At 43.1% G+C, this 19,184-nt stretch overlaps 1 long non-coding RNA gene across 1 annotated transcript; it reads left to right on the forward strand.

The window, feature by feature from the left end:
* The first annotated feature begins 263 nt into the window (after positions 1-263).
* Positions 264-18,323, forward strand: LOC311578470. Its single transcript, XR_014772880.1, has 4 exons — positions 264-407; positions 8,557-8,635; positions 10,667-10,944; positions 17,972-18,323. It is a non-coding gene; the product is annotated as an uncharacterized lncRNA (long non-coding RNA).
* The last annotated feature ends 861 nt before the right edge of the window (positions 18,324-19,184 follow it).

A 19,184-nucleotide genomic window follows, 5' to 3' on the forward strand; every position in this document is an offset into this window, starting at 1 on the left:
CTCTGCCGGTAAAATGCAACCCCCCTTCCTTTTCAACCCACACTCAGATTTTCCTTAGTGTGAGCTCATCCCAAGCGCATTATGGAGAAAGTGATCAGAACTAGAGGAAGGGACAAGAGCCAGGCTGCCATGATGCACCACCCTCATGGCATCCCACACACTCTGACTTCACTGTTGTGCTGCTGTTTCATCTGTCATCTGCTTCAAAGTGCCCTCATGAACAACAGCAAAGTCAGCTCAATCAGACACAGTTAGAACTGCTCTCTAACTTAGAGGGAGCTCAAAGAAAAATCCCCAGCAATGCATTGCTTTGTAGAGTAAGAACTGAGACTGAGACCCAAACATTTAAAAAGGTCGCAGAGCTAGGACACCTGATGCCGATGTGGAAAGTTCCAAAGAGAAACAAGGTAGGGGCCCTTTTCTTTCTGAAGATTTATTTTTCTATTTTTAACCATGTGCATTTGTGTATGTCTACATGTGGATAGGCACAGATGAATGCAGGTGTCCCAGAGGTCAGAAGAGGTCTGTCAACCTCTGGGAACTGTAGTTAGGAGTGGTTTTGTGGCATCCAACATGGGTGTTGGGAACCTCACTTGGGTCCTCTGCAAGAGCAGTGTGTGCTCTTAATGGCTGAAGCATGAACCCCTGTAGGCCCTGCACTCTTAACTGTTAACCACCACAGCAAATGACAGGAATACTACTTTAAACAAAGGACTCATCCCACCTCCTTGACTACAGATGACCGGAGAGTGTCTCAGATTCCCCAGATTCAAGGAAAGGGGCCTACAAGTGAGGATTTTAAATCAAGTCAATGAAGGAAGAGAAAACTGCCTAATCGCCAGAGAGAGAACATGCTGTGTTTCCCAGGGTCTTTCTGGCCTACAAGGAACGTTCAGCCACTGGTTTGTGCATGAAAATAAGTGCTTAATGAAAGTTCACTCTAAGAATAAGGCATTTTGTATGCTTTTTTTTTTCTCTTTTGGGGTCAAATTCTTGCCTTCCATAAATAGGTAGTAACAATGCAGATTAAAATGTGTGAGCATTGAAGGATAAATGAACCTTTAATGATAAATCTACAGCTTTATTAACATACAAGTGAGGGTGCTGGACTGCTGTAAAATAGACAGTTCCTCTTTAACCATCAGAGAGGAAACTGGCTTACAGAATGCCAATTATATAATTAGGAAAACTATAATAATGTTTGCCTGTTTTGCTTTAATAACTGTGTTATTAGAGAAACAAAATACTACTTATGTTATCCTCATATTGAAGCCAATAAAAATTATAAGGCAGCTGATTTTATTTAAAATGTCTATTATAGATTTCTTTTAGATTTAGCCACCACAAAATGACTTTATGGCTATAAATATGGATGACCAGATGATTTAATACCACATTATCTTAGCCAAATCAAATCATAACATATTTGCCTTTTATCTTCCACCCAAGTAGTGTTTCTCTAGCAGTTTTTTTCCCCCCAAGCTTTCTTGATACAGTCTGACCAGCCGTCTAGTTCTTGGTCAGTAACCACAGTCATGCACAATGACACTGCAGAATGTTCCAGAATAAAGTGTTGCAGCTAAGCATAAGACATTTGCAGGGTTAAGGAGTGGGACTGATACAATGAACTAAGGCACCGTTGGTTGGGAGAAGCTGGTGACAAGCTTGTGACTTGAGAAGGAGTACAGAAGGTTAAAAAAAAGAAAAGAAAAGAAAGAAAGAAAGAAAGCTACTAGCCTGCACTCCCTGTTTACTCAGGTAATTAATTTTATTCCTTCCTAAGTCTCTGGTAGAATTGAAGACCAGATAGTTCAGTTTTAATTGTTTAGAGGTTAAGATGTTTTCAGGTCTAGATAGATATTTTAACTTTATTGAGATGAGATATGATAGATATTGATTTACATTCAGGGTATTAGACTCACCAAGATAGGAAAGATGTTTTCTTCAAGGCTACTAAATACAATTAGCCAAAACACAATGAATATAACATTAATAAAATTCCTTTCTGTTTTGTGGTAGTTCTTGCTGTATGTAGCTTATTTTATATGTGTGTAATAATATAAATGTATATGTAAAAAATAAAATTTTTTAAAGAACTAAAAATATAAAAAATAAAAATAAATTTAAAAATTAAAAAAAAAATTATTTACCAGTATCCATCATTGGATGCAACTAGGCTGGCCCTCCCTCCTGGAGAACATAGGTGGAACAGCCTAACAAGAAGGTCCATTTGTGCTCACTCAGGCCAGACATTGTCAAGATGACAATGGTTTGCTGAACTGTGATAGGCGTAAAGTAGCAAAATTCCGTAGTGTATCCCAAGTGGAGGTCAGCATGAGAGGCAGACAGAGCCAGGGGTAAAAAGAAGCAAGATGCAAAGAGTCTATACATAGCCCAGAAAAGAAAGCAACTATGTTCTAAACACAAAGTTGGCCCCATGCCTGAGCTGCAAGAGAAGCATTTAAGACTTCTGCCTGAGGGTGCTAATCTACTTTGTTTCTTCTGCTTTTCCTTCCACCTTAAGAGACTCTTAAGGAAGGGGGTGTGGGGAGGTGCTGCAGGGACTGATGCACCAACCAAGGGCCATGCATGGTGAGGACCTAGGCCCTCTGCTCAGATGTAGTCGATAGGCAGCACAGTCTCCTTGTGGGTTCCACAATATGGGGAGCAGGGGCTACTTCTGACATGGACTCTGGCCCCTACACGTTGATCACTTCCCCCTGGTGGGGCAGCCTTGCATGCCTGCTTCCGTCCTCACTGTCATGGACTCTAGCCTTCTGGAACTGTAAGTTCCTAGTTAAATGCTTTCTTTTATAAGTTTCCTTGGCCATAGTGTCTCTTCACAGAAATAGAAAAAAATAATTAAGACAGCACAGACTATAAGGAAAGTGTGAAGAGTCATCACAACCAGGAAGAGACCAGGCAGACAAGGTGACTGAATCTTCCACAGGATCCTAGAACAGAAGAAGGCCTTCAGGCAACAATTACAGTGGCCTGGGAAAACTACGGACTTCATGGGCTAACAGATGGCCAACATAGCTCTACCAGTTACAACCAACTGACTGTACTAAGGGTAATAAGAGGGCAAAGTAGGTAAGGAAAGGTGATATGCCCTCACAATTTGTCTAGAATTCTAAAACCCTTTTTTTTTTTTTTCCAAAAGTGACTTTTTCCTCCAACTAGACTTAGGCCTGACAGTGAAGGTAAACCATCTGTGGGTAGGCCTGATAGAGTCTTGGCTCCAGCACTACCCAGCTGTGTGCCCGGCCTCAAGTAAGTTGAAAGAAAAACAAACAAAATGAAAGGAGAGCATGACTGATATGTCATGGCTGCGGTATGGTAGAAGAGAAGGTTTTACTGTAGATAAAAAAGGGAGAATATAGCCAGAAATAGTGGCATCTGGAAAATGCCAGAGTGGACATAACCAGCCAACTGAGAAAGACCATGAAAGGAGAGAGGGGAGAGAAGAGAGCCAGGAGCCAAGAGGCCAGAAGGCCAGGAAACAAAACAAAACAAAACAAAACAAAACAAAACAAAACCAACAACAACAAAAAACAAACAAACAAACAAAAGCAAAAATGGCCATGTAGCCAAAATGACTGGGTCATATGGACATCAAAGGATCTGGGAGGAAGGAGAAGCCAGCTCAGGCCCTGGGCTGGAGAGTTTATGGTTGGGGGCATGGTACGCCAACCAGGAGAAGCATGTAAGGTAGGGACTTAGGGATTCTGGGAGAATCTGGCAGCCAGCATCCACTTTAATGTGTTAATAAGCTCCTTAGTTAGCCATTTATCACACTCTGAGACCTAACATCACTTATCTATAATCATGGAGTATCTTTATTCCTCTGTAAAATGGGAAGAAAAACTTATAAAGTTGGCTAAGAAGGATTGAATGGCTTGGTGTGTGGACAGGGTAAGCGCTGAATAAGAAGTCACTCTCACCGTCACTTTAATTAAAGGCATATCACTTAGCACATGGCAAGTTGCTAACAAATACCAATGTCTTTACACATTCTTCTTGTGTATCAGCACTTGGTACAACATATATGCACTACCTCAAATATCAAGAGAGTTCACATCTCTATACGAACCCTTTAAGATGAGCGTAGTAGGCACTCCACTATACAAAAGGTCATTGTGTCTACTTAAGGCACACTCAGCACTCTTCCAAGCGACTCTTCCTCCACCTGGCTTCTGTTCCTCTCATCTCTCTCACCAAAAGGGGAGCTGGCCTCGCGTTCCCTCTACTCATATTTACCTGTAGTTCCACACTGTCAGGGCCTCTACTTCACACTGAATAAAGAAGGCAAAATGCAGTGTGACAAGTAACACAATGTTAAGCCTGCTCATGAAATCTGAATAAAAACATAGCATGACAGTTTCTTTAAAGCTCGCCTCCAACCAGGAACCTTAAGGGCAACCTCTGTATTAGTCAAAATGAAAGAAACATAGGAGAGGAGGCAAGTCATATGTCATAATCTTTTTTCACCAGCTTCCTAAAAGAACGTGCTTTCATGTAAACACAGAATATCAACTCATTTTTATTATACCTATTAATCAGATCATACAAAATATACATGAGCCAATGAAAAATAAAAGTTCTAAGAGTTCATGTGCTCCCATCTTAATTCTGGTGCTTGACATTGTTTTATTTCCTATCAAAAGACAAGGTTTCGCAGGTTTTGTTGTAGTTCTAGCTCTATTGACTTAAACTCTATTTCAGCTTGTTGTTCCACCATTGGGAGCATGGCAAACACAGACTTATAACAGCACTAGGTCTTCAGGGACAGAATTGTACACATATGCAAGTTCTATCTTCAAGTGCCTTACTCTGTAACAGAGGAGATGAGACACAGAGAGAATGACTTCACGTGCTCGCCCAGAACACACAGTGTAGCAGAGATGTTTACTCAAAGTCCCATGTTAGTACCGAGGGATGGAGGAACTGGTGGGCAAGACTTGGCACATCACCTCCTAGAAAAGTGGGAAGAGGGTCCAAAGAGGGACTCAAGAAGTGTCAGAATGTTCATGAAACCAGTAAAGCTCATCATCCAGTCTAGTTCAAGCTGTTAAGTAGTTAAATTTCACACCAACAGCTTTTATTAAACTATTTAATTTGCTTATAAATAGTATATCTCAATTGTGTAAAGGTCATCAGATATGATTCTTCCTAACCAAGTGGAATCTCTAGGTGATGCTAACCACCCAATTCTGCTCTGACTCCTAGAGAAACAGTTTCATAGAGGAGACATGTAATGTCACTGCTGGTTCTTCTTGGTCCCTTTGCCAGGTTCAGCTTTGTTTGTGTGAATAATTCAACATGACTCAGAAATCTGACTCTTAAAGAATGAATACTGTTATGAAACAGGCATAGCACACTCACCAGCATGACCTTATTTAGCATGATGCTTATAAACTGAAGAAAAAAAACCTAAAGAGTTGTCATCACAAACAGTACAGGGTAGGGGGGATGCCAATGTTCTTGTCATCACCTATGTCTAAGGATTCCAGTTCACACATAGGTTCAACCTTTTTTGAGTTGGAGGATATTTCAATCAGCTAAAAATGACCTTAGGCAAATTACTTAGTAATGCCCGCAATACTTCCGTTTTTCATAGGTCAATCTAAACCAGTAGTTCTCAACTTGTGAGTTGCAACCCCTTTGGGGGGCATCTAACAACACTTTCACAGGGGTCATATAAGACCATCAGAAGATACAAATATATGCATAACAATTTATGACAGTAGCAAAATTAGAGTTATGAAGTAGCAACAAAAAATTTGGGGGGTCACCACAATGTGAGGAGTTGTACTAAAGGGTCAGAGCATTAGGAAGGTTGAGAGCCACTGCTCTAAAATGTCAACATGGATCAAAGATCTAGAAGCTTCTGAAGTGTGCTTGGCAGTTGAATCTTGGGAATTTTACAAGATATGTTTGGAGAGCTTAGAAGATTTCCAGGCTTCTGAAACCCATGAAGCCAGACATGAGGATAAGGAATTACTCAACTAGAGGCTAATTGGTCCTCTATGAGGGAGGGCTGTTGTCTTTGGGATCTCCTGGGGTAGGATGCTGCCAATGATGATAATGCCTGTGATCTGCCCAATGTATCTTTCTCCTTGCGAAAGCAAAAACTCCTGAAGACAAGAGTCTTAACACTTTCAAGCTTCCATGGTCCCACATTTCACCTGGACCCTGGCACAATGGCAGTCAGTGGACTTACTTGATTCCTATCAAAACTCAGAGGTAGACAGGGTTTCTAATGAGAGTGTTGCTCCCTGTTGCTCCTGCTAAGATAGGTCAATTCCTGTACTCTGACATCCTGGGACAAGAAGATGGTCCTTATCAAATAAAGAAAGAAAAGGCTAGAAACCCTGAAGTTTCTCTCCTCTTCCATGGCTTGAATATACTTTATAAGAGAGCAAAGGAAGGGGAACATAGATGCTGGGCTTTTCAAACACTGTATACAAGAGTGTGTTCTTTCCCCCACCCACGCCCACCTTACGTACCCCACCAAGTATACACAGCAGGAAAGCCTGTAGCACAGCACTGAATAATGATGCTAAGTGTAATCACACCCAACTTGACTTGGACACTGGAAGAGATTTTGTACTCTTGTTCAAAAACATTTTCCCTTCTTCCCTGGGGGAGACTGGTATTTCCCCTCCTCTCAGGAGGTCAATTTGGCTGTGGGGGTTTACTTTGGCAGTGAGGTACAAGGATCTAGCTTATCTGAGGGGCTTTGAGCAGCAGTCTGTGGCTCCATACTATAAGTCTACCAAGAGGATTTCCACATTCCTTTCAAAACTTGCCCTATCAGCTTAGGCCTTAGAAGAGTAGGCTGTGAAATCCAACCAACAGAGGACAAATGACATCAGGAAGAAAATAACTCTTGGTGTCACAAGTTGCCAAAATTTGAAAGCACTTTTTTTTTAATTGCAGTAAAACACAGCCTATTGATACAAACCGATCAACTGATACACACACACACTCTAAAGCTGGGGAGTGTGCTGGGTTCTAGAACACAAAGTTGAATTACATAGGCCATTTTCTTGAGATGCCCCAATTACGTATGCAGCAGAAGATGATATGACAGACTTTTCATAGATTCTCTCCAGCAAACCTTCCTCAGCAAGGAAATGCATCCATATCGAGTTGGTGAGATTACGTCATCACAGGATGTAAAGAGTGATACCTGAGCACTATAGTGTCTGGAGAACTCCACAGCATGTTTGTTATCCACCACAGAAAGTACCATGCCCAAAGGTCCATATTTCCAAGAATAGTTCACTGTGTGCTGGTTGCACCAGTGACACTACCAGTAGGTTTTTATTTTATTTCTTGAGGCCTCTCAGTGGTACTGAATCATATTAACAATAACGAGTGTTGAGTCCACTGTCTGCCAAGGTGCCCAGTGTGCAGATACCGTGCTGGGCAGGCCAGGGTTATCAGACAGGCCATGTGTGTGTTGGTCACACCAAACGTTCTAGTTAAATTCTGTGCCCAAATAACACTAATAAGAGGCCAGTTCAAAGGCTACTCTATGGCACTGTGGCCCCAATGGGCCTTCATACTCTAGCTACGTTTGATTAGACCTGAAATATACAACACCTGACCACAGAAATTGCTTTGGTTTGGGTAAACATTCACCCAAGGTCCCTGTGCTGGAGCCTTGGTCTCCAGCCCATGACACTATTGAGAAGCAATGAAGCTTTGTGAAGGCACTCTTATTGGGTGACATTAGATCATGGTGGGTGTGAACAGAGTGTAAGACCACAGTCCCTTTCTCTTCCCCTGTTTTGCATCTGAGCCATGAGTTGAGCATTATGACTTCTCACAACCACCTGCCATTTGCCACAGGGATCCCCTAGAAGAGGCCTAAAAGCAATGAGTCTGCCTAATGTGGAACTCCCACCCCTGGAGCCTTGTAAACCTCTTCTCTCTAAATTGATTGGCTTAGTGTATGTGTCCTAGCGATGGAAAGCCAACTAACATAGATGTAATCTGGACACAAAGGAGATACATCAGCCACTCTTGAGGTGACATGTTTTAAAACCTGCCCATTCGTTTATGAAATGGATCCTAAAACCTGTTCTGGGCCAAATCCTCCATGCCAGCAAGAGGCAGACCAGCCAACCATATGCCATGCTTAGAAGCCTGACATTGGGGGCCTGGAGAGATGGCTCAGTGGTTAAGAGCACTGCCTGCTCTTCCAAAGGACCCGGGTTCAATTCCCAGCACCCACATGGCAGCTCACAACTGTCTGTAACTCTAAGATCTGACACCCTCACACCAATGCACATAAATTTAAAATTTAAAAAAAAATATGAAGAAGAAGAAGAAGAAGAAGAAGAAGAAGAAGAAGAAGAAGAAGAAGAAGAAGAAGAAGAAGCCTGACAATGACATGCACAGGAAAAGAATAACACTTCTGATGTGATGATGGGGTCATATGGCAGCTGTGTTGTGCCCACTTCTCAGTACCACTAAATACTGGGAACTGGTGTAACCTACCTTGTGGCTACTGTGATGGCTTAATCTACCGTCTGTTCCCCACAGCCCCCATAAGCCAACTTCCATCTGAAACTGCCAAAATGGGCAAGTCAGAATACAGGATTATAACTCATTTGGACACCAGGTAAACTGTGGTCAATTTCATATGTTTCACTTGTTACGTACGACAAGCTTACACTATACATGATTCCTTCTTTAACTGAGTTTCAGATTTCATTGAGTGACCAAGATTTTTCCCGGCATTGTCACCACTGTTCCATGATCAGGACGGGCCAAAGGTAGAGGCACAGTATCTGAGTGAGAGACATTATTGCAACAATGAAACACCATGACCAAAGCCACTTGGGGAGGAAAGGGTTTATTTGGCTTATGCTCCCACATTAAGGTTCACCACTGAAGAAAGTCAGAGCAGGAACTCAAACAAGGCAGGAACCTGGAGGCAAGAACTGATACAGAGGCCATGGAGAGGTACAACTTACTGGCTTGCTCCTCGGGCCTTGCTCAGCCTGCTTTCTTATAGAACCCAGGAGCACCAGGACAGGGATGGTACCGTCCTCAATGGGCAGGGCCCTTCCATATCAGTCAATTAAGGAATTACCCCCACAGGCTTGCCTAAAGCCTGATCTTATGGAGGTGTTTTCTCAATTGAGGCTCCTTCCTCTCTAATAACCCTAGCTTGTGATGAATTGACATTCAACTAGCCAGTACACAGAGACAGACAGGATATGTGGAATGCTGGGAGTAAGGTTACAGCACTATCAAGAGCTAAGAGAGCCCATGCAAGTCAGCCCTGATCTTAGCTCCATTTTCAGAAGCCACAGTACATCATTAAACCCTCTCTCCTTGGTAACTTCCTCAGGTTGATACCCATCTCCAGAATCTAGACAGTTCTTGCCCATCACTTCTAAATTCTAATTGGTTATCCTAAGCAATCCTTATCCAATCCTTAACAGAAAGAACACTCAAAACTGGACACTGCTCCCGCTGCCTGTATGATATATTGGTGTGTTCCTTAGAGACGTGGTTACAGCAACAACAATGTGGAACCAAAGATCAACCCCTAAACCAATGTGCATGTGCAAAACACTCCCTATATGCTAGCTTCCCCCCCCCCACCTGAATTCCTGCTTGATGGTGCTTGACACAGGCCCTTCCCTCAAGGAACTCAAGTTGGATGAGAAATACAAGAGAAATAAGCAAACGGAAGATATGCAGAGTGGGAAGCCTAGAACCAATGCAGAGCACATTTCTAGCCAAGTGCCTGGCCCCTGGCAGCTGTTCATGAGTCTTAACTAAGAGTATTCATCTCCAGGGACAGAGATCTGGGGTCTTTCCTTCAAGTCTCAACCTACTTTCCTTCTCTCACTAAAGGGTTACTGTGCTCTTCAGGGCCAGAGAAGCCCTGTTGCCAGGTCTCCCTAACATTTTGGACTACCTCTGCAGTCTTCCATCCTTGATCCCAGCCCCACTGGCCTGCCAAAATCCCCCCAGTCCTTCCTATTAGGCATCCTTGATGCCGACCTCCCACCCTGATGGCTGGCTGTGACCCAATTCCATCAATCTGCCTTCCAGAGCCCAGTCATCCACAGGAGACACATCCCAGTCTTTCATTTAACCAAAAAAATATGCCTGTGTCATATAAAAGTTTCCTTTTTTAGGAAGCCCATATGTGTGCAGGTAATCACGGTGTGACAGGCATAGCATTGATGTTAAAGATTTATAGCGGTGTCAGAGATGGAAATAATGAATGATGCAGCTTTTCCAACCAGGAAGTGGGTTGTTTTATACAGCTACCCCTTTAATTCGGCTTTAGCTTCCTAGTTTCTGGGTTAGCTCAAGCGATGTCCAAACCCATGGCTGCAGCACCACCAGCTTGAGAGTGGGAGAGAGTGGGAGTGTCGGTACAGATCTATTTCTGCAGCGAGTTCAGCAACAGGCAGAGTTTGAAATGTGAAAAACAAAACTGAGGCTCATGACTGTGCATGGAAGGGTGGGGGGTGGGGGGGGGAGAAACCCGGGGCTCTGCCAGAGGCACCAGTTGCCCTCCTCCCAACCACAGCTTATTATAAATGAGTCTCTATTCCAGCCCCTAACGCGATGTGCCAAGCTGAAGAAGAGGCAAATCATTGTGGAACTTTACTGTGTTTGCTTTTAGTAGCCAGTACCGTCCGCGCCAACCCTCCCTTCTCGCCAAATACAGAATTGCGACACAGAGGAAACTATCTTTGCTGAGTGAAGGAACAGCAATCTCTACCAGCGAACTAGCTCTTGCTGTTTACTGGAAAGCTCAGTAGGAAAGAGACCGGGGAACCGGAGTTACTCTGTGGGCCACACACCCCTCAGAATGTGGCAGACAACAGAGGAAGACTCAGGCAGTTGTTTTTCAAACTCAACTCCCTCCCCCCCAAAAAAACATCTCCACCAATAGCTATGGTAAGACTTAAATGACCGACTTACTGAGTTAGCTTTTATAATGCTAGTGAGTCTTGTTTTGTTGGTTCTTCATCCTGCCCGTCTGCTGCAGGGCCTCTTCTGGGCCCTGGCCTGGACAAGACTAGTTAAACTCTTACCCCGCTCCCTCTCACCATTACTATTGACTTGGCCCAGTGGCATGAAGGGCCCCTTATGAGACACATAAAGGAAACTGGCCATTCCTCCCTACAGTGAGCAAGGAGGTCATGATACAACTTAGCTCTGATGCTCAGCATAGGAGCAAGCTGTTCTCCCTTCCCCTGGGGTCTGCTCCAGTGTGTTCGTCTGGGATAGCCTTTGGGGATGCTTTGCAGCAAGTGGCTTTTCATTTCCCCTTCTTTTTAAATTACCGTATGTTTTTACCTTCTCTCATTACAATTATCATTTTGTGACTTCCTTCCCTTACTAATATGGCAGCAATATTGACCATAAACCACTTTTAGAATCATAACTTAACTTGTTTTTCATTGGCCATATTCTTTATTGATTCCTAACTAGTCTTTCCTCTTCTTTCCTTCCTTTTTCCTTTCTTCTTCCTTCCTCCTCTTCCTCCCTCCCTTCTCTCTTTCTCTTTCCCATGTGTGTGTGTGTGTGTGTGTGTGTGTGTGTGTGTGTGTGTGTGTCTGTGTGTGTTTTGTATATATGTGTGAGAGAGCAAGGCTATGCACATGTGTACCTGCACACCTATGTGTGCACATACAGAAGGCAGAGGCAGGCATTAGGTGTCCTGCTCTCTCTCTCTCCACATTATTTCTTTGAGAAAAGGTCTCTCACTGAACTTGAGGCTAGGCTAGCAGCCAGAAAGCCCAGCCCACCTGCCTCTACCTGCCCAAAGTACTGAGGTTACCAGCTTGAGCCCATGCTTAGCATTTTACATGGACGCTGAGACACAAACCCATACTTGCGTTGCCACACAAGCTCTCACCTGCTGAACTGTCTCTCCAGCCACTAAGACCATCTGGAGGAGGAAATGGAGAAGTCCTATATGCATCAGACAAAATCATCAACGTGAAAGGGAGGTGATATCTGAAGGGTTACAGACTTAGAAGATCTTCATGTTGACAAAAGACATATAAATTTTAAAATTTAAGATTGAGACCCCAAAGAGATTGTCACCAAATAAAAGATATGAATTATCCAATTTAATAACCACATCAAGGGGCATACATAAATCCAGTCTTCCACCTATATACATGACAATAACATTCCAAAGACTAATGACACATGCAAAAAAAAAATCTTAATAGCAACCAGAGAGAAAAGACTGGCTATCCAAAAAAGAAACAGTTGTTACATGGCTGTCCTTTTTCTTACCAAATATAATCAAAGCCAGAAGAAAACAGACAAAGGCTTTTATGATGCTAAGAGAAAAAGGGATTCTAACCACCACAAATAAAAGAGGCATAACTAAGAAGAATCTAATAAAAGAACTGGCTACCAAGGCACATACAGGACCCCAAAACAGTGAGGTTGGGAACCACCAGAGATGTGACTTCTAATCCTGAAGAAACAGGGGGAAATCAGTAAAGTCTAGAACACTGAGGAGAAAGATCAGCAGAGTCTAGAACACTGAGGAGAAAAGCCAGCAGCAGCGGTTCTGTGGCCAGCTGACAGCCAATCTGTCCATCAGGGAGGGTGAAGGAATTAAGCACTCTAGCCCTGCTCCTCTCACTCCAGCCTGTTCCTGTCAGTCTCCCTCCCATTACTCACTCACTGGGATATAAAGAGGTGATGATCTTGTCTAGTGAGTGGGTGGAGAAGGTCGAAGTGAGTCTGGAGAAGGTAAGAAGCCGGGGTTCAGTCCTGCCAGCACCATCGATGCCTGTACAAACACGGCTGCCCTTCAAATTGGACGCCAATATAAAGACTTTCCCAAAGACTGGGAGATTTTGCCAACACCAGAGGGCTGACAGAACTTCTGAAAACATGCATACTTTAAATCTTATATATATATATATATATATATATATATATATATATATATATATATACACATCCAAAGGTAAATGATCCATTCAAAGAAAGTGCCAAGCACACTTTTTTGGACACACAGAGACTTAAGACCAGTGTTAGTCAGAAAGAGTAACGAGACATGGAGTAAAACAGCACTCAGTGTTGGGTGTGGGAGGGCGTAATGAATGAAACAGCAGTCTCTCACAACAGCTAAAGGTAGGGCTAAGCCTTCAACACGCAGCGTTTTGGGGGAACATTCCAGACTCCGTCTATACCAAGGACTTTCTTCATCTGAAGTGGTACTGGGTTGCACTGATGAAATGCTGTGTCTGTATATTTGGGCTTAGAATGTCAGTGGTCACCCTGCAGTTAATACAAATGGCCTTTGTATGCCACAGTGCTGTGGTCAGCAGGAGCTCACTGGGCGTCAGCAGGCGTAGCTAGAGCATTGTGTTTCTCCTGCGGTCCATACCCACAGCAGCACGACCAGCGCATCTCCACTGGACGCCCCTCCCTCGCTTTAGAGACATTCTCTGCCATAACATTTTTGAAGCAGCATCTGTAATTTTTTAGTAACCACAGCATGTCAATCACCAACAAATCATTATCCATTTATCCTAATACCACTCAAAGGAGGGTACTGATTGAGCTTGACAACATTTAAATAGAACCTTAATTTGGAGAATTAGCAAGAGTAGGGACTAAAAAGGCATCCATTAGTGGAAAATTCAGCTAATAATATAAGATATTCACATAAGCAGAGGGTGCACAGGGTGTAAGATCAGTGATGGCAACGCTTGTCTGCTAAGAGTATTTTTCCTTGGGCCTCCAACTCTCTATTAGATATTAAAGGCACTTAGTTAAAAGCAGTAAAGAAGTTTTTTTGTGTGAGGAAGAATGGAGTGAGCCAGCTAGAATTGCAAATTGTGTTCATGTTCTCTCTTCCCTCTTAGGACGTCAGATTCTAAGGGAAGGCTAGTTCCTTGAGAATCCTACCTATGATAGTTTTTTTTCCCAAGCTTATCAACTTTCAGAACTCACAGATCTCATCAGGCAGCGGCTCTGTTTGCCCATCCCCCTGTAGCTCTTCTCAGCCTCTGGAGAATGCATGCATTTCCATTGGCTTATTAAGTGACTCCTAAGATGTGCTGCTTCTATAGGGAGAATGCACGAGACACATCATACTGTGCGAAACAGCGTCTCCGAGAGCAGAGCTGACATGATGCAGCTGATAGACTGCGCTTCGGGCAGCTGGGGTTATGCTCCGCCTGATTTACGCAGGACTTGATAGCTCAATTGTGCTTAATGAATGAAAGCGTGCTTAAAAATCGCATCGAAAGAGACGCCAGCGTTTTACACAGGCCAACTTTAGCACTTTCAAATTACGTAACCCTTCTGAAGATGGGAGGGGCTGCATACTTTCAGCGGCTTCCCTGGATTTTTCCAAAGCCGGAAGTAAAGCCCCATCCAGTGTCTCCACCCTCCTTATCTGCAGCTATATTTATCTCCCTTCTGATCCTAGCTGGCTGTCTGGTTTCCATATGCTAATCTCTGCCATTTCACTTATCCTATAGATCCACTTCCAGATTGTCTGTATTCCACTTTCTTCTGTTAGTTGAATCCATATTCCCTATTAACTCTTTTCTTTCTGATGCTTGCAAGGAATCTGTTTCGTTAAAGTCCTCCCTAACCTACTGATCTCTGGTCACGACTCCGCTGGCTTTCCCAACTGCCTCCTGAAAGCATTTCAAATGCTGAGTTGCAGACCAATTATGTCATTTACCTATGTGTTACATAAAGCCCTGTGGTAACGGAGAAGAACGGTGACGGCGCCACCGTGAAGATATTCCGCTAGCAGCCCTGTTGTGCAGATGTCGGAAAACAGTCTCTTCTCATTCTACACTGGGCAAGAGCGCCTGTCTGAAACACGGCAATAAATAAGGCTGTTCAGCATCGAGCCCCTCGAGACCGCTGTTGTCCTGCCACGTGGTAATGGAGACGAGTTAAAGCTCCCCTTTGTGAGAGACGCTCAGAATAGAAAGCATTCTCCAGCTCCATTCAGGGCTTGTTTCTTTCTCTCCAGCCCAGAGTATTTATAGCCCGAGCCTCTCAGCAACTAATTACATCCTGTCTTAAATTATTATCTGGTTATTTGAGGTGCATAGGTTGTCTCTGCGGTTAACTTCTAAATTCTGGCATAACCGTTCATGGTGGGCATAACCTTCCAATTAGTGCTCTGTAACGCCTGTACCTTAACCTGAGGACACTCGTGATGGATCGCTGTCTAACCGTAACTAGCCTAACTAACGAGCTATTGTCTGTCCCCTAGGTTTCACTTCCTCATGACTTCTCATCAGGACCCCCCAGTGTACCCGCAACTTTCTCAGCTCCTTAGGCCTTGCTCTGCTCCCCTCATTATAAATCCCCAGTTGACGCAGAGTCAAAACTAGACACCACACACACTTCCCACAAGACCCATTTTTTTTTCTTTTTCATGAAAATGGCTATACCGTGCAGAGATGTGTGGAACTAAAAATCCAGATAGCTCCAAGGTTCGACATTTTAGACAATGTTTTCCGAACGATGTTTCCTTACAGAGTTAATGAATTAACGTATACACAAAAGCTGGTTATACAAAAAATTTGCCATATGGAAAATAGTTTAGCAGAGGCAGTGGTAAGGGAGCTTCCTTAGAAGACCTGCCTGAATATTGTGTTTGGAAATGATTGTATCTTCAAAAGGATGACAGAACACGGGACTCACTCAGCCACAGAAAACATCTTTCAGTAGGGTCAGCCCCAAAACACATTTTACAGATGTTACAAGAATAGGCATATAACTTGGACAGTGTCTTAAATGAAAATGTTAACTATATCTGTCTTTTCTAGTGGACTGGATGTTCCTGGACAATACAGCCTAATGCCAAATTTTCTTCCTGCTCCTCAGAACTCAATTGTTCATTTGGCTTCTTGGTTTCCACTTAATTTTGTTTCTACCTGCTCAAGTGTCCTTTCAAGGCTATTGACCTGTCATGCCTGATAGCCATAAAGACACATAACAGGCACTGAAAAAAAAATCAATAATTCATAAACGCTTTAATCGTCAAAAGCACATGTTTAACCTTTTTGAATCTCTATTCTCAAGACAGACCTTAGCAATCAGTTCTCCGTCTAGAGAGACAATCTGAATCTAGAGGGGAAAGGACTGTGTCTTATTATGAAGACTTAAATGAGACCTAGGATCACGTGTTAATCTTCAAGTGCCCCAGATGGATAAGGATTGCCTTGTTTCACTCTAAAAACACTCAGCTACAATGGATGTGTGTAACTGCGAGAAAACTGGCTCAGACTGAAGAGGAGTTTGGATGCTCGCTGTCCAAAAGTAGAATAGAGTTTGCAAGTGACTTTTTCACAATGTACTTAAGCAGACTTCTGAAATCTACTGTTCTAAGCCTAGGAACCTCTAGGGAGTTATTTGCATCTGTAATGATCACATACCAATCATGTGTTATCTGTCTTAGCAAAAAGACAAGCAAACAGGCCTTTTGAATGATATGCTTTATCATAAATATACAGCATCCATCACGTAGCATGTAGCTCACGCCATGTAGCTCAACAAATGGGACTGCATTGAATTTCATGCTTTAGGTGCTAGTTTTCTCACTGCACTCCTCATTAAACTGTCCTCACCTGCTTGTGTGTACCATTTGCCTGCTGTGCCCAAGGAGTCCAGAACAGGCATCAGATGCCCGGGAACTGGAGTTACAGATGGGTGGGAGCCACCATGTGGGTGCTGGGAGCCGATCCTGGGTCTTCTGAAAAAGCTCCTAATCACTAAGCACACACTCTCTCTCTACCTGTTTAAATTAACTTCTTTCTAGAAGAATTTAAGAATCCTTCCAGATTTAAGATTCTCCTGATGTTTCTCCTCTCCTTCTCTCCTCTCCCCTGAGTAAAATGGCTTCCTTTCTCTCCAGCAAACTTTGGACAACAACAAAAACGCGTTCCTGCACTGATCGTCATCTTCATGCAAACTCCCCTGCCACCTTCCATGTCTGCTCTCCTGTCTTTCTCCCAACTCTTAGGCCATCTCACATTCTGCCCTCTACCCCGCTCTCCCTGAATTTCGAGTTCTCCTCACTCCTCACACAGCACTGTGGTTAAGTGAAAGCTCTGCCACAGGGTTGTGAATTAAATGGAGAAAACTACCACAAAGTGGGAGAGGCTGAACAGCTCCTTGATAGTGCATCACTTTTATCTTACATGTCAGCTATTGACTGACAATAACTGAATGAATGCACTAGGTCATCAATCAAAAGCCGATTCACTTACAGAATTAGCTTCCTTGCTTCAGATATCTCTCAATCGTACAGGAAGAAATTACCTAATCTTAAACATACTTATTGACTTATTACATACCATATGCTTTACATGTAGTGACACTGAAGTACTTAAGGTGATTTTAAACCTTTTTATTAGAGAGACAGAGAGAAAGACAGAGAGATAGAGAGAGACACAGGGAGAGAATGAGGAGAGAGGGAGAGAGAGAGAGCACGCATGAGCACTGATGTCAAAGGACAACTGTCAGGAGTTGGTTTCCCTCCCCTTCCCTGGCATCGGGGATCAAACTCAGGTTGTCTGACTTTCACGGTGGGTGCTTTTACACACTGGGCCATTTCAGCAGCCCCTAAGGTGATTTTGAACTAAGATTTCTCTACACCTGCAGATGCCTTAATTGATATTGTTAAATTTCATTTGCAATTTGCATTGCATATTGTTTATATTCTTCGGCAATTCCATACGTGAGTACGATGTGTTTAGATCATAGACCCCCATTACTTCATTCTAACGGCTCCCTGCCTCCCAATACATGCATTTCTCCATCTCCAAATTCACGCCCACCCATTCCCCCGGCAGACACACTGAGTTTCATTAGTGTTTCCCATACCCACCCAGGTGTAGGATCATCCCACTGGAGAATGGGCAACCTGCTGTGGGTCAACACTGAGGAGAGCTGACTCTTCTTCCTTCCGCAGCCATCCATGGTCTATAGCTCCTCCTCTGGGATGGAGCTTCGTGAGTCCTTTCCTCTCCGAGCTGGGATGCCGACTGCTTTGATCTTGTGCTGGCAACCACAGCTGTTGGGAGTCCATGAGAACAACAGCCCTGCCGTACCCAGAAGAATCTTTCCTGACCCAGATTTTGTGTGGAGAAGGGATCTGATGGAGATGTCCCGTTTCGGGCTGCACACTGTGACCAACTGTAAATTTTTTTTTTTTTGTATTATCCACCATCCACTATATAAAGAAGTTTCTCTGGTGAATGCTTAGAGTTGCTCTAGTCTATGGATATAATAATTAGTATTTAGAAGGCAATTCGACACTGTGTCCACTTAGCAAAATAATAGTAAGAGGAACTGTGACCTCCTTAGCCAATGGGTTCTTGGGCAGGTTTGCAGTGTCAGGCGTGTGTTTCCTTCTATGGAGTGGACCTTATGTCCAATCAGAAAGCAGCTGGGTACACCCATACCATTCATTCCACTATTGAACCAAAAGGCCAGTCATCTACATATCTGCATATAATGTAAAGGAAAATGGGAATCTTATGATGAATTTAAAATAATCCTTTATTTAAAAATCAAAACTAGATTCACTGTGCGTGTGTGTGTATACACACACACACACACAACAAATGAGAAGTTGTAACTCAAGTTGGTATTTTCTGTTTTATTGTGTTAAAATCTGAAATGCAGTACACCTATGTAGAATTAATAAATATACTGAATTCTAAAGCCAGACACAGTGATATACACCTGTAATCCCAGTATTTGAGAACCAGAGACATGAGAATGGTCACCTCTAGATAGGCTCTTTTGGCGGGGAGGGGCACAATGTTATCGAGGTAGCTCATGATTGAGTACTTGCCTAGCATGTACAAGGACAGAGGTTCCATCCTGAACACCATCAAAAGCTAAATAGATAAGTAAATAAACAGTCATTGGCTGGTACTTTAATAAAGAGCAATATGCTGACAAAATAAAAGATGTAGTCTTAAACTTTCTACTCTACTCTAGCAAGACAGAAAGACACCAAGGAAGGAAGAAAGGAAGGAAGGAAGGAAGGAGGAAACAATGGGAGAAAGGATAAATGAAAAGGGGGAAGAAAGAAGGGTTATATGGGAGGGTCTGGAGGGAGGAAAGAGAATGGAAAAAAGTAATTAAATTATAATCTCCAAATTGTTTTCTAGGAA

Source organism: Acomys minous, assembly GCF_964271855.1.
Source record: "Acomys minous genome assembly, chromosome: 12".
Lineage (NCBI taxonomy): Eukaryota > Metazoa > Chordata > Mammalia > Rodentia > Muridae > Acomys > Acomys minous.